Source organism: Vipera berus (assembly GCF_964194415.1).
Source record: "Vipera berus genome assembly, chromosome: Z".
NCBI classification, from domain to species: Eukaryota; Metazoa; Chordata; class Lepidosauria; order Squamata; family Viperidae; genus Vipera; species Vipera berus.
This window is the reverse complement of record NC_138205.1, coordinates 45356152-45370864: the sequence shown is the minus strand read 5'-3', so window position 1 is coordinate 45370864 and position 14713 is coordinate 45356152. Positions and strand designations below refer to the sequence as shown.

Sequence of the window (14713 nt, the reverse complement as noted above, 5' to 3'; positions counted from 1 at the left end):
AGTTTTAATCATTTTTAATTGTATATGATGTATTTTAACTTTTAATTTTCCCTGTAAACCGACCTGAGTCCTACGGGAATAGGGCGGTATATAAATATAAATATAAATATAAATAAATAAATATACACACAACAAATGCCATACCTCGTTTCCTTCCTAATGTCTGCCATTTCTTGTTTCTTTCTAATATTTGCAATTTTGCCATACACATTGAAGTTTTATAAACATTGATGTCACCAAATAAAACATGAAACAATAGATTATGTACATTGATTTTTGAACTAGAAGCTTCTCCAGCTGATTTAGAGGACAAGAACTTGGAGGCAGTCTATGCTTCCTATTAACATAACTACAATATGTTCTAAAGCAGTGTTACTTTAAACTTTTTCTTTTGGGACCCCGATGCAATTTTAAACATGATGGAGACCCCAATAAGTATATGGTTATACTTATTGATATTTACTGTTATAAAACCTAAAATGGATCCATTCACTGACATTACCACTTGTTACAGTTGTTTGATGGGATTTTAATATTGCATTATTTTTGTAAACTGGCAAATGATTTTAAGAACCCCTGACATAATCTCAGGGATCCCCAAGGTTCTAGAAGACCACACATTAAAACCAATGTTCTAAAGGAGAATTCTAGCTCCACCAACCAACTTGGAAAAAATAAGCATTTTCCCAAATTTTCTTTCCACACTGATCTTACCAATCTTACCAATCTTAGTATCATACCAAAAGCAATCTTGCAATATTACCATCTTAGCAAAAGATCCAACATCAACTATAAAGTTCTAATTTATTACCATTTTCTGGAGTCAATATTTCCAGTAACAACACTTTTTTCCATCTTTCAAGTAGTTTTTCCTCACATTTTAAGGAACAGTAGCTGCCCAATCTACCTAACTTAGGATCTTAATTCTTCAAAATGGGGTGGTTGCCAAAAGAAAAGGCTATTCAGCACCTTACAAACGGGCTTAGCCCTAGAAAAAGGAATGTATAATTCAGAATGGATTGTTTCCAGCGCCCCCACTGCTAGAGACAAAGACAAAAGGCAAAGTTAGTAGCTGGAACAACGAGCGACTGTTCCCCTGGCCAAGAGAATGATTGTTGGGTTACCCAATTATGCCCATAGAGAAGCAAATTAACTGTTCCCTGACATGCCCTTACTGGGACGATGCCCACCTCCTACGATGCCCACCTCCTACCCAGGGGCTGAAAACAGACTTTGCATTCTTTGACAAAAACTGCAGGTGGGTGAGGAGAGACGTCCATGCTTCTGGACTTTGCAGAAAAGGAGACTGGGTATCATGCTCCCCATCCTATTTTCAGATTCATCCCTTTAAGTCACAGAATTTGAGGAAGGGACAATTATTCTCAGTAAAGTTTTCACAATCCTCTACTTTTACTGTAAAAAAGGAAGTGTTTCCAAAGTAGAATCATGTTTTAAAGTGTGAATTCCTCAGTTCTTTTGGAACAAACTTGTGCAAAGAGTGCTCATTTTCTCTCTTTATCCACATCCATTTAGCAGCATGTGCCACTAATCCTATTAAGTATTTAAAGTAATGGATGTGAATGAATAAAAAGAGAACTTCTGACCACATATACATATCTTCCCTTATCATTGAAGTTTGTCCCAGACTTGCACTTAAGAACCAGAGTTTGCTTCTAGAACATAAGGCAGGTTTACCAATTGTCTCACTTTTCTTAATAAATTCTGGAGAACATACAAAATACTTAAAAAGCATTTTAATAACACAATACAAAACCCTTTTGAACTCCTTAAAGCTGTTTCTTTCATTTTTGATAACATTTATGCTCACTCTCCACACCTTATCCCCTTAATTTCAATGAATGTGATGGGAATGGGAAGGGAGCAAATGTCAAAAAGGTAAGTCATTCTGCTAAAAGAAAATTCTTAAGAAAATAACTAAAAAGGAATGTGAACAAGATTGTTCCCATTTGGCAGAAAAATGCCAGCAATACCTTTTGACAGTCCAACTAATCCAGAAGTCAAATGGGAGAACATCTGAGACACTTTCAGATGAAAATCAGCTACTGCAAACGACTTTATAGAAGTAATAGCCCACTTTTCCATCTCACAAATTTTATTTACTAATGGGCACTGGAAAGGACTGTAAAATTAAAAATGGAAAAATGTATTATCAACTTTGTTATTCCAGAAAACAGAGCCACTAGAAGATTCCTTAACTATCAAATGTTAATTCCTTAACTCTGCTTTTTGGTACTATGCAGAAAAGTGAAAAAGGTTTTGTCAATTATAAAATGCAGGATGAAGGATTTGCCCATGAACACATGCTCTATTAACTAAGAAACAAAACAGATATCATAAGAGCTACTATAGATATAGAATAAGACATTGTCTTAAGCTAGGATTTCTGGTTTGCCACCGCAAGCTCCATCTCCAGCATCTGGTTTTATCCCTCTGGGGGACCCTGGAAAAGGTCGAAAGTTGCCCTGTAGGGGTGACGAGCAAGGAGAGGATCCGGGGCAGCTCTTCAAACCAACGGGAAAAAGATTGGTCATAGCAATATGGCCCGTCACTTAGCTGCTGACAGCCGAAGTCAAACTTACTAACCAAGCACACTGAAAGCAATGCAGATGAAGCTGGGTGAGATCTTATCTTCTCTTTACCCTAAGTACTTTCCTGTAAAAGCTTTTTGAAGTATCTTCCCCTGTGAGGAGAGAGTGAGAAGGGAATTTCTATCCCACCCTCTAAGAATAGCGGCAGCTGACTACCCAGGAGAATCAAGCATCAAAAAGAACTATATTAATTTAAATTGGATTTATATGCTTCTGAAACTTGGGAACCAAAAAGTGTCCTATTTTTACTGGAGACTCTTGTTATTATCTGCAAAAAAAGAAATAAAATTGGTAAAAGAACCTAGAAAAATTTGGGATTAAAAAAAACCTTAAATGGTACCGGTGACATCTTGTGGTGAAGCTTGGTATGGCAATTTGTTATTTCCTAAAAAGAGACTTGGCTCACAGTCCAGTGAAACAACCGAATATTAAGACAGAGGACTCAACTGACCAACAAATACGGCTGATGGATAATTCAGTCAAGGAAGGGACAATACTGAAAAAGGAAATGATTTTCTATATAAACCAGAAGAAATTTGAGAGAAGAACAGACTGAATTGAAGACAAATATACTGGATCAAATATGGGGGACTGGAATAACAGGGCGACAATCTAATGAATACAAATGGGCCAGTCCTTACAGAAAACTGGTAATCAAATGGTCTCTTTTAACTCAAATAACATATATAAGAATGGAGGGAGATTTATTTGATGATTTAAAAGTGCTGATATGGAAGCCTAGTTGGCAAAGGAAGAAAGCTAGAATAAGGTTGAAAAAATTAGGGTTTTTGATTTATTAGAGGGGATTTTATATTGTCAATTAGAGGGTTAAAGGGAGATGTTGAGATAAAGGGAATTTTGGTTATTAGATTTGAAATAGTTGGAAATCAGTGGAAAATAAGGATTTGATTTATTTAATATTGAAAAAATAGATTTAAAAGGGAAATGAAAATTAATTATCAGGAATATGTTTGATTTATTGATTAACCCAGGCAATATATATAATGTTTTTGATCTATCAAAGGGGATATTCTATTATTAAGTAGATGATTTAATATGATGGGAAACAGATAATTTTTAGGAAATAGAACAAGATTACATTTAAATAGGTAAAATGTGTATTTTGGACTTTATACTTTTATAGATATTATAGTTTGTTATGAAGAGAGATAAAGGAAATTTTGGTTACCCAAAGTTGGAAAATTATGGATATTAAAGGTTAAATTGGAATATTGATGAGAAATTAAAAATTAGATAAAAATTAATAACAGGATATGGATTGTTTATGAAGACTAATTAAGATATGTATAAGCTAAAAACGTATTGATAAATGTAATAATGATGTTTTCATTGAGTTGATACAATTAGCAAATGTACCAGCTTGAATATGAGATAGTAAATGTTAAGGGAAAAAGAGAAGAAATATTCGAGGATGTAACCAGAGATTTCTACTAAAGATTTTGTTAGTGAACTATTGATTAACACAGCCACCACGATGCTTTTTAAATTTGTTATCGCTGTTGTTAGTTACGAAGTCGTGTCCGACCCATTGCGACCCCATGGACAACGTTCCTCCAGGCCTTCCTGTCCTCTACCAACTTCTGGAGTCCATTTAAGCTCACGCCTACTGCTTCAGTGAATCCATCCAGCCACCTCATTCTCTGTCATCCCCTTCTTCTCTTGCCCTCAACCTTTCCCAGCATTAGGCTGTTCTCTAGTGAATCCTTCCTTCTCATTAGGTGGCCAGAGTATTTGAGTTTCAACTTCAGGATCTGGCCTTCTAAAGAGCAGGCTTTTTAAATTCTCAAATGTAAAATTGGAAAACCAATAAAATATTACAAAAAAAATTGTCTTAGGCCAGTATATTTTATAGATTAATAATATACTCGGTGGTAAAGTTCCTTCCAACTATCTTGACCAAGATGCCAAACAGATATTAGTAGGTTGTTACAGTATTGTGAGAAAGATAAAAACATTTTTATATCTATACCCTGTACCAATAAAGTGAAGAAATAATACCTCCTGGTCAATTCACTGAGGAAGATGGAGTTCATTTCCAAAGCTACTGGGAAACCAATAGCAGAGGAGGTATTAAAAAGAGCAGTTGACAAAAAGCGCAGGCTAGGAGGTACACCAAAGCAGATGCTTGGGGTGAGTGAAAGGGTCACTGAATGATAAAGGGGGAAAAAGGGATTCTAGCAGAGAGCTGAAAGGGCGAATTCAAGCTAAGTGAATTATCTCCCTCATCCAGAAATGCCTGAGGAATGCCTAGCCTGTCTCCTGCATGTGCAGTGTTCAAAACAAAGAACGACAAGATGTAAACTATGATTTAATTCTCTGCACATATTTATGCATACCTAACTAAGGAAAACTAAGTTTAAAACATTCTACGAGGAATCTCTTTGAATGGAAAAAGACATATATGAAAGATTTTATACTGAGTTAGATTGCACCAAGGACTGAGCGCTAAAGTTTTCTGTAAGCATAGTACGTATGTCTGGGAGGATCTGATGGGGCATAAGAGAGCCCAGTGACAGATCAATCCCTGTATGGATACAGCCTTTGCATTTGATCACTGTAAGAAAGAGACAGTTGTATATGCCTCCCATATCAAAGGCCAAGCCCTTGACAGAGAAGGGTGAACAGAATGAAATGGGAAGTGGGAAAATATCAGCTTCTCATTCCTAGAAATGACTTGGTATGGAGATTTTCCATATGTATACATCAAAGAGGGAGAGAGTAGGATCCTACTGTGCCTCATGGGAATTTCTTCATCCATAAAAAATGTGTCAGTGGTTGGCAGAATAGAGTGCAGTACATTTATCACATATTAAATGTCAATACCTCCCTAAAAGACATTCGCTCTGAAAATTTATCACCATCTTCTTGTTTATTACCTTTGCAGGAACCTGCTTTATATGAGATTAGATTATTGTCCACTATTATCTAGGAGTAGTAAACTGAAAACTGCTGTTTTCTCTATTCACCTCCTTTCAAACAGAGCAGCTAAGAACCTATTGTGAGCAAAACAGGCGCAGTGCTATTTTTTCAGGAAAAACCTAATATCTGTAGCCTCTCCAATGGACAGCAACATTATTATACTGAATTTGGAAGAATATTATATTTTAAAGAAAAAAGTTGCATTTAAATTTGATTTTGAATTTTTTCATTTTCAATTACTATCTTAATTATAAAATATAATTAAACACACATTTCAGTAGAACAGGGTTATGAAAATGAGAGGAAACAGAGATTAAAAGCAAGTTGACAAACATCTTAACAGTAATTATCCAAGCAATTTGCTTGGGGAGAATTGAATTACTTTTTCAGAGATGAAAATCAAATCTAAATAACATGAAGATTTATTCTGGTCTGAGTTGAATGAAGGCTTTTAATATGTATTTCAGATTGCAAAGATTGTTGTTGTTGTTGTTAGTTGCAAAGTCATGTCCGACCCATCGCGACCCTATGGACAATGTTCTTCCAGGCCTTCCTGTCCTCTACCATCTGCTGGAGTCCATTTAAGCTCACGCCTACTGCTTCAGTGACTCCATCCAGCCACCTCATTCTCTGTCGTCCCCTTCTTCTATTGCCCTCAATCTTTCCCAGCATTAGGCTCTTCTCCAGTGAGTCCTTCCTTCTCATTAGGTGGCCAAAGTATTTGAGTTTTAGCTTCAGGATCTGCCCTTCTAAAGAGCAGTCAGGGTTGATCTCCTCTAGGACTGACCGGTTTGATCGCCTTGCAGTCCAAGGGACTCACAGGAATCTTCTCCAGCACCATAGTTCAAAGGCCTCAATTCTTTGGCGCTCAGCCTTTTTTATGGTCCAACTTTCACTGCCATACATTGCAACTGGGAAGACCATAGCCTTGACTATACGCACTTTTGTTGACAGGGTGATGTCTCTGCTTTTTAGTGTGTTGTCTAGATTTGCCATGGCTTTCCTCCTGAGGAGCAAACGTCTTTTAATTTCTTGGCTACAGTCCCCATCTGCAGTGATCTTGGAGCCCAGAAAAATAAAATCTGTCACTACCTCCATTTCTTCCCCATCTATTTGCCAGGAATTGAGAGGGCCAGATGCCATGATCTTGGTTTTCTTAATGTTAAGTTTCAACCCAAGTTTTGCACTCTCCTTCTTCACTCGCAACAAGCTTGTAAGCCGCCCTGAGTCTTCGGAGAAGGGCGGGATATAAATGGAATTAAAATAAATAAAATAAATAAATAAGAGGCTCTTTAGTTCCTCTTCACTTTCTGCCATTAGAGTGGTATCATCTGCATATCTTAGGCTGTTGATATTTCTTCCGGCAATCTTAATTCCAACTTTTGATTCATCTAGCCCTGCCTTTCTCATGATGTGCTCTGCATATAAGTTAAATAGGCAAGGCGACAGTATACAGCCTTGCCGGACTCCTTTCCTAATTTTGAACCAATCAGTGGTTCCCTGTCCAGTTCTCACTGTTGCTTCTTGGCCTGCATATAGGTTTCTCAAGAGACAAATAAGATGGTCTGGTACTCCCATCTCTTTAAGGACTTGCCACAGTTTGTTATGATTCACACAATCAAAGGCTTTAGCATAGTCAATGAAGCAGAAGTAGATGTTTTTCTGGAACTCTCTAGCTGTCTCCATAATCCAGCATATGTTGGCAGTTTGATCTCTAGTTCCTCTGCCTCTTCGAAATCCTGCCTGTACTTTTGGTAGTTCTCGAACCACATACTGCTGAAGTCTAGCTTGTAGGATTTTAAGCATAACTTTACTAGCATAAGAAATGAGTGCAATGGTGCGATAGTTTGAACATTCTTTGGCACTGCCTTTCTTTGGAATTGGAATGTAAACTGATCTTTTCCAATCCTGTGGCCACTGTTGAGTTTTCCAAATTTGCTGGCAAATTGAGTGTAGCACTTTTACTGCATTGTCTTTTAAGATTTTGAATAGCTCAGCTGGAATACTGTCACCTCCACTAGCTTTGTTGTTGCTCAGCTTTTCTAAGGCCCATTTCACTTCACATTATAGGATGTCTGGCTCAAGGTCAGTGACCACCTCATTGTGATTATCAGGGACGTTAAGCTCATTCTTGTACAGTTCTTCTATGTAATTTTGCCACCTCTTCTTAATCTCTTCTGCCTCTGTTAGGTCCCTGCCATTTTGGTCCTTTATCATGCCCATTTTTGCATGAAACGTTCCCTTCATCTCTCCAATTTTCTTGAAAAGATCTCTGGTCCTCCATATTCTATTGTTTTCTTCTATTTCTTTGCATTGTTCATTTAAGAAGGCATTCTTATTTCTTCTAGCTATTCTCTGGAATTCTGCATTTAATTGGGCATATTTTTCTTTTTCTCCCTTGCCTTTCGCTTCCCTCCTTTCCTCAGCTATTTGCAAAGCTTCCTCAGACAGCCATTTTGCTTTCTTGCATTTCTTTTTCTTTGGGATGGTTTTGGTTGCTACCTGTTGTACAATGTTGCGAACCTCTGTCCATAGTTCTTCAGGCACTCTATCAGATCTAATTCCTTAAATCTATTTGTCACCTCTACTGTATATTCAACAGGGATATGATTTAATTCATACCTGAGTGGCCTAGCGCTTTTCCCTACTTTCTTCAGTTTAAGCCTAAACTTTGCAATGAGAAGCTCATGGTCTGAGCCACAGTCAGCTCCTGGTCTTGTTTTTACTGACTGTATACAGCTTCTCCATCTTTGGCTACAAAGCATATAGTCAATCTGATTTCTGTGTTGACCGTCTGGTGATGTCCATGTGTAGAGCCTTCTCTTGGGTTGTTCTCTTGACAAAATTCTATCAGCCTGTGCCCTGCTTCATTTTGTACTCCAAGACCAAACTTGCCTGTTATTCCGGTTATCTTTTGGCTTCCTACTTTAGCATTCCAATTCCCCATGATGATAAGGACATCATTTTTTAGTGTTAGTTCTATAACGTGCTGTAGGGCTTCATAGAACCGGTCAATTTCATCCTCTTCAGGACTGGTGGTTGGGGCATAGACTTGGACTACTGTGATATTGAATGGGTTGCCTTGGATTCGAACTGAGATCATTCTGTCATTTTGAGGATTGTATCCCAGTATTGCTTTTCCTACTCTTTTATTGACTATGAAGGCTATTCCATTTCTTCTGAGGGATTCTTGCCCGCAGTAGTATACCTGATGGTCATCTGAATTAAATTCACCCATTCCTGTCCATTTTAGTTCGCTGATACCTAAGATGTCGATGTTCAGTCTTGTCATCTCTTGTTTGACCACGTCCAGCTTTCCTTGATTCATGGATCTTACATTCCAGGTTCCTATGGAGAAAAAATCTTTACAGCATCGGGCTTTCCTTTCACCACCAGACACATCCACAGCTGAGCGTCCTTTCGGCTTTGGCTCAGTCACTTCATTCTTTCTGGCATGACTAGTACTAGCCCTCTGCTCTTCCCCAGTAGCATATTGGATGCCTTCTGACCTGAGGGGCTCATCTTCCAGCGTCATATCATTTTGTCTTTTGGTACTGTCCATAGGGTTTTCATGGCAAAGATACTGGAGTGGGTTGCCATTTCCTTCTCCAGTGGATCACATTTTGTCAGAACTCTCTGCTATGACCTTTCCGTCTTGGGTGGCCCTGCACGGCATAGCTCATAGCTTCATTGAATTACGCAAGCCCCTTCGCCACGACAAGGCAGTAATCCATGAAGGGGATTGCAAAGATATGTACTGCCAAAAAAGAGAGAATCTGAATTCTGAGCATATTCAGAATTTGTCTTTCCCAGTAGATTCATAACAATATCATTCAAATGCACACGTAAGTAACAGAAAAATCTGTATGTGTGAATGACCAGAACACACAACTCATAAAATACACACCACAAAGATGGTTCAAACACAATATAAAATATATGTAATGAGTCAGAAGGGACGCGGTGGCTCAGTGGGTTAGGACGCTGAGCTTGTCGATCAGAAGGTCGGCAGTTTGGCGGGTCGAATCCCGAGTGCCACGTAACAGAGTGAGCGCCTGTTACTCGTCCCAGCTTCTGCCAACCTAGCAGTTCGAAAGCACGTAAAAATGCAAGTAGAAAAATAGGGACCACTACGGTGGGAAGGTAACAGCGTTCCGTGCGCCTTTGGCGTCTAGTCATGCCAGCCACATGACCACGGAGACGTCCTCGGACAAGCGCTGGCTCTTCGGCTTTGAAACGGAGATGAGCACCGGCCCCTAGAGTCGGAAACGACTAGCATGCATGTGCGGGGGAACCTTTACCTTTACCTTTAATGAGTCAGAGGTGAGCCAAAGCCACAATCTAGGTACAGTTCTAAAGCTAGCAAAAGTATATTATGTCAAGAGTACACAAGACTAGAATGCACTGGATTAATACCAAGACCAATTTCACTGCTCCATCCATGAAGCTCAGAGGATAACATCATTATCAATGTTTACTTCTCAGCATAACTTATCTATTTTATCCTACCTCAGAAACTACTTGAAGGGAATAATATAATAAATACAGTGTTTTGCTTTGGAAACAAACAAAAAACCCGTTTTTCCCCCCACCCACATTTTTCTGTTTTTCCCCCTGAGGGCTTCCCATCTCCTGTTAGGGTTGGGGGGCAGTGGGGGTTAGGCCTGGCTATGGCCTTGCGTGGGTCAGATGGGGGGGGAATCCACCAGGCCTCATGGCCGGGCCATTGGCGAGTACAACGCCGTGTGTTTGTGGGGGGGAAAAAAGTTCAATCAGACTTTCTAACTTCTCATGAGATCTCAAGAAGTTAGAAAGTCTGATTCACCTTTTTTTTTTTACCAATAGTCCCACAAACATGCGGTGAAGGCTGAGAAGCAAACGGAGAAACACAATGCAACTGAAAGGCAGATTAGTAAAAAAAAAATGCTTGAGGGGGCAAAGGCATCTGGGCAGGGGCATAGCTTCGGCAGGTATCTGGCAGGCTGAGGGAAGCAATTCCTCCCTCCTACCCGGCAACCTTATCCTGCGCAGCTTCAGCAAGTGTCTGACAGGCGGAGGGAAGCAACTGGTCCACCACCACGTTCTCACCGCTGCATTGCTTTCCACCTCATGTACAGGCCCCATCCCACCCCCACGTACTCGCGGCCTACTGGTACCGGTACTGGCAAAAAGTAAGCCCTCCCCAAAAGTAAAACCTAATGCTTACTTTATAGAGCCCAAAAGAAAGTAAGACAGTGTCTTACTTTGGGGAAAGCATGGTATTAGAGGTCAAGAAACAATCCGATTATTAAGATCACTGGAGGCTGTTGATCCTAAATCATTATTTTCTCACTGTTCTTAACATGTATCTTGCCCAGGTTTCCTGGGGTCAGAGAGACAGTAGAGTTCAAGTCACACATCTCTCCTTAAAAATTCCATCTATTAAAAAAGCAGATTGTATGAGGGGAGATGCATGCAGGTAGTCCTTGATTTACAACCATTCATTTATCAACCAGTTACAATGGCAATGAAAAAAGTGACTTACAACTGCTCTTCACACTAATAACCACTGCAGCATCCCCATGGTCACTTGACTGAAATTCGGGTGCTTTGCAACTGGCATGTATTTACGATAGTTACTGTGTCACTTGATCTAGTGATCGCCATTTGCAACCTTCCCAGCCAGCTTCTGACAATCAAAGTCAATGGGAGAAGTCAGATTCATATAATAATCCCATGAGTCACTTAAGAACTGCGGCAAATCAGGTTATAAAATCGGGCGCAATTCCCTTAACAACTGCCTTGCTTAGCAATGGAAATTCTGGTCCAATTATGGTCATAACTTTTTGAAACTATATTAGACAGAATAGAAACACTTCCACATTTCTAGAATTGTTTGTTTCCACTATATTGTCTGTGTTCTGCTGCTGAGTATATTTATTTGTAGCTCAGTTGTGACGTATTCAAAATCATTAAAAAGGTTCAACCTTCCCATTGTCAGCAAAGAGACCAGAGTTTATGACCAAAGTCTCTGCTTTTTCAAAAGCAAGAATTTTTGGTTGACTTTGCAGATGAAGTAGCATTAGTAACAGGTCCTTAAACGGTAAGATGACTTGATTGGTTTGATCTCTTTTGAAAGTGCAGATCCTTGCAACTTTTCTGTTTTCACAAGTAAAACAAAAACATAGAAATTGACAGGGGTGGTAACTTCCCCTTGCCCCACCTCTCTTTTTGAGAAGGGAGTGATGGCTGAAAAGAATCGAGTTGCATCCTGTACTTTGTTTTGTTTGAATAACTGTTGCATGGATTGAGACTGCTACAAGTTTCTTTTCTTTCCATTTTGCCTAGGATAATGGGAGTGATGGGATTTTTTTATTGCTGCAAAACTGTTCCCACATCCCAGCATAGGGAACTTTAAGCTTCCTGTCCTGGTGACTGACTGTAGTTATTGTTTAGAATGTCTGTCCCTGATGATAAGGTATCTCACCCTATTCTTCATATAGTCATAAATGTAACACACAAATTGAATCACAATTACTGAGAAAAAAATACCTCACTGCAAAATAGCCAACACATTATTTTTTCACCACCATGGAAAGCAGTTAGTTTTTAAGTTTAATAAAAGAATGGTGAATTGGCAGCTTCACAGTTAACTTTTTCTAGCAGTCAGATACCTAAACAGAAATGGGCAACTATTGTCTTGGCACTATGCATTAAGATATGCACCTATATTGAATCTACAGCAACTTTTCAGCCAGCTACACATGTGGACCAATCAATATATCCTGAAAACATGGATTGGTGGAGCATGGCATTTGGAATTTATTTTATTAAGTTTTTCCATGTGGGCCTTCTTTTTCCTCCAAAATCTAGCCTAGAATGGGGCACTAACTGAATGATGGTTTCACAGCTGAAAAGAAGCATTGATTAATAATGAAAATAACTGCCTAGCCAACTTAAAAAGTCTTTGAGGGGGCTGGTAATTAAAATAATGTCATGTACATAAGCCATATGTATAAGTGTATGTAGATGAGTTTAAAGAGAGTGGGATAGAATCTATATATCTGTGTAGGCACACAAAAGGCATCACAGATAAGCACATAAACTTTCTTCATTCATAATATCCCCCAAAATATCTGTTACATCCCTTTAAAAAAGAGATTCTGCTATTGAATGATAGCAGATGTACTATCTGCTATCTGCTAGTACCAAGATAGATGTACTAGTAGTAAAGGTAAAGGTTTCCTCTGTCCAGTCTGTTTCTTAGGCAAGTAACAGGAGCTCACCCCATTGCACAGCACATGGTCTTGATCCTGGACTATCAAGTTTTCCAGCTGACAAGTTCAGCATCTTTAACCACTGAGCCAACTTGCCTCTAGATCAGGGGTCTTCAAACTCGGCCCTTTTATGACTCATGGACTTCAACTCCCAGAATTCCTCAGCCAGTGTGCCTGACTGAGGAATTCTGGGAGTTGAAGTCCATGAGTCATAAAAGGGCCGAGTTTGAAGACCCATGCTCTAGATCAGGGGTCGGCAACCTAAAAAAGGAAAAGAGCCACTGGGAACCGGTTCCATCACAAATTAAAAAAAGTGGGAGCCGCGTGCGTGTGTCCATGCACGCGCATGCGAAAAAAAAGTTTTGCGCATGCGCAAAACGTTTTTTTGTGCATGCGCAGACGCACGCGGTTGCCATTTTTTTTAAAGTGAGATGGAACCGGTTCCCGGTTGCCCGATGGCGACAGCCCGTCTGCAAAGCTGCTGCTTTCGGCAGCTTTGCAGACGGGCCGCGGCAGCTTCCTCAAAGAGCGGCGCCGCTGCCCGTTCGCGCGGAGGTACGGAGAGGTCGTTCGGAGAGGTGCGCGCGCACCTCTTGGAATGGGCAGGGGCGCCGCTCTTTGAGAAAGCTGCCGCGGCCCGTCTGCAAAGCTGCCGCTTTCGGCAGCTTTGCAGACGGGCCGCGGCAGCTTCCTCAAAGAGCGGGGCCGCTGCCCGTTCGCGCGGAGGTATGCGCGCACCTCTCCAAAGGTTTGGGGAGGGGCGTGTGCACCTCCGCCCATTCGGGGAGGTGCGCGCACTCCTCTCCAAACGGGCGGTGCCACTCTCCATTTGGAGAGGTGCGCGTGCACCACTGCCCGTTTGAAGAGGTGCGCGCGCACCGGGCGGCTGGGAGCCGCAGGAGACGGCTCAAAGAGCCGCATGCGGCTCCGGAGCCGCGGGTTGCCGACCCGTGCTCTAGATGGACTACTATCTGACTCAGTATTGTTAGCTGGATCCTGGACCAGCTGAGTGGTGAAAACATACCAGCATTAGTTTCAAAGCATTAAAAAATGAAATTAAAAACAAACTCATCCCTTTTCTTACTCTACTCAATAACATAACTACTTTCCTTGAATCAAGAGAACAAGTCCTGATTTTGAAATAACCAGGGTCAAAATTGTTTGGGGAGCTTATTTTCCCTCCCTCTTTCTTCTCCAGAAGGATTACTAAGAGGCCACAAAAAGAGCTTTTACTTTTGTGTTCACAGAGCACACCTTTATTTGACCAAATGAGTCAACTAATATTACTCCCCAGGATTGTTTAACTTCTAATTTACAAAAGAATTACTGAGAAAGTTTAGGGGATAAAGGGAGGCAGGGACAAAAAAAAATCTTAGTTGGGAAATAAGCATTTGAAAGTTGCTGATTTTTAAAACTGTTTTGTCAGAAGATGAAGGAGCCTTTTTCTCATTTAGAAGCTTCAACTTAATTATGGTATGGTTGCTCTAACATCTGATGGAGGGAAATAGGAGCACCTGAATTTCAAAATACAATCAGAGCTATGTTAAGTGAGCCAACTGATTCATTGAGGTCTGGACAATTCTGTTCTCTATCTAAAAGATCTAAAAAAAAATCTAAAAAAGAGGAAGTGGGTGGCTTGTCAACCAATTGCTAATAAATTAAAAACCTCTTCTTTTTACAAATTAATCACATAAATTACTCCTAGGTATTTTTGGAGTTACCAGATTATTCATGGTAGGGAACAGGAGAAAGTTAGAAATGCAACCTCTCATACCTCTCTGTGCTATATTACCACTTTCCTAATTTTCAGTCAGCACTTGAAAACTACATTTTAATCATTGCAAACTACTCACAATTAAGGTAATGGAAAACCTTAATCCCTAACCTCAAAGACTGACATAGAAGAAC

The 14713-nt window shown here is 40.0% G+C and overlaps 1 protein-coding gene across 3 annotated transcripts in view; it reads right to left on the bottom strand.

Moving 5' to 3' along the window:
- RARA (retinoic acid receptor alpha) overlaps positions 1-14713 on the bottom strand; it is a gene marked incomplete at its 5' end in the record, with an annotated part of 230072 nt that overhangs the window by 36128 nt on the left and 179231 nt on the right. The window contains one exon of one of the 3 annotated variants that reach the window (XM_081343821.1): positions 5932-6046. The exons of the other annotated variants lie outside the window; for them this stretch is intronic. Of the gene's footprint in view, positions 1-5931; positions 6047-14713 lie in introns of those variants that run through there. 3 annotated transcript variants of the gene reach the window in all.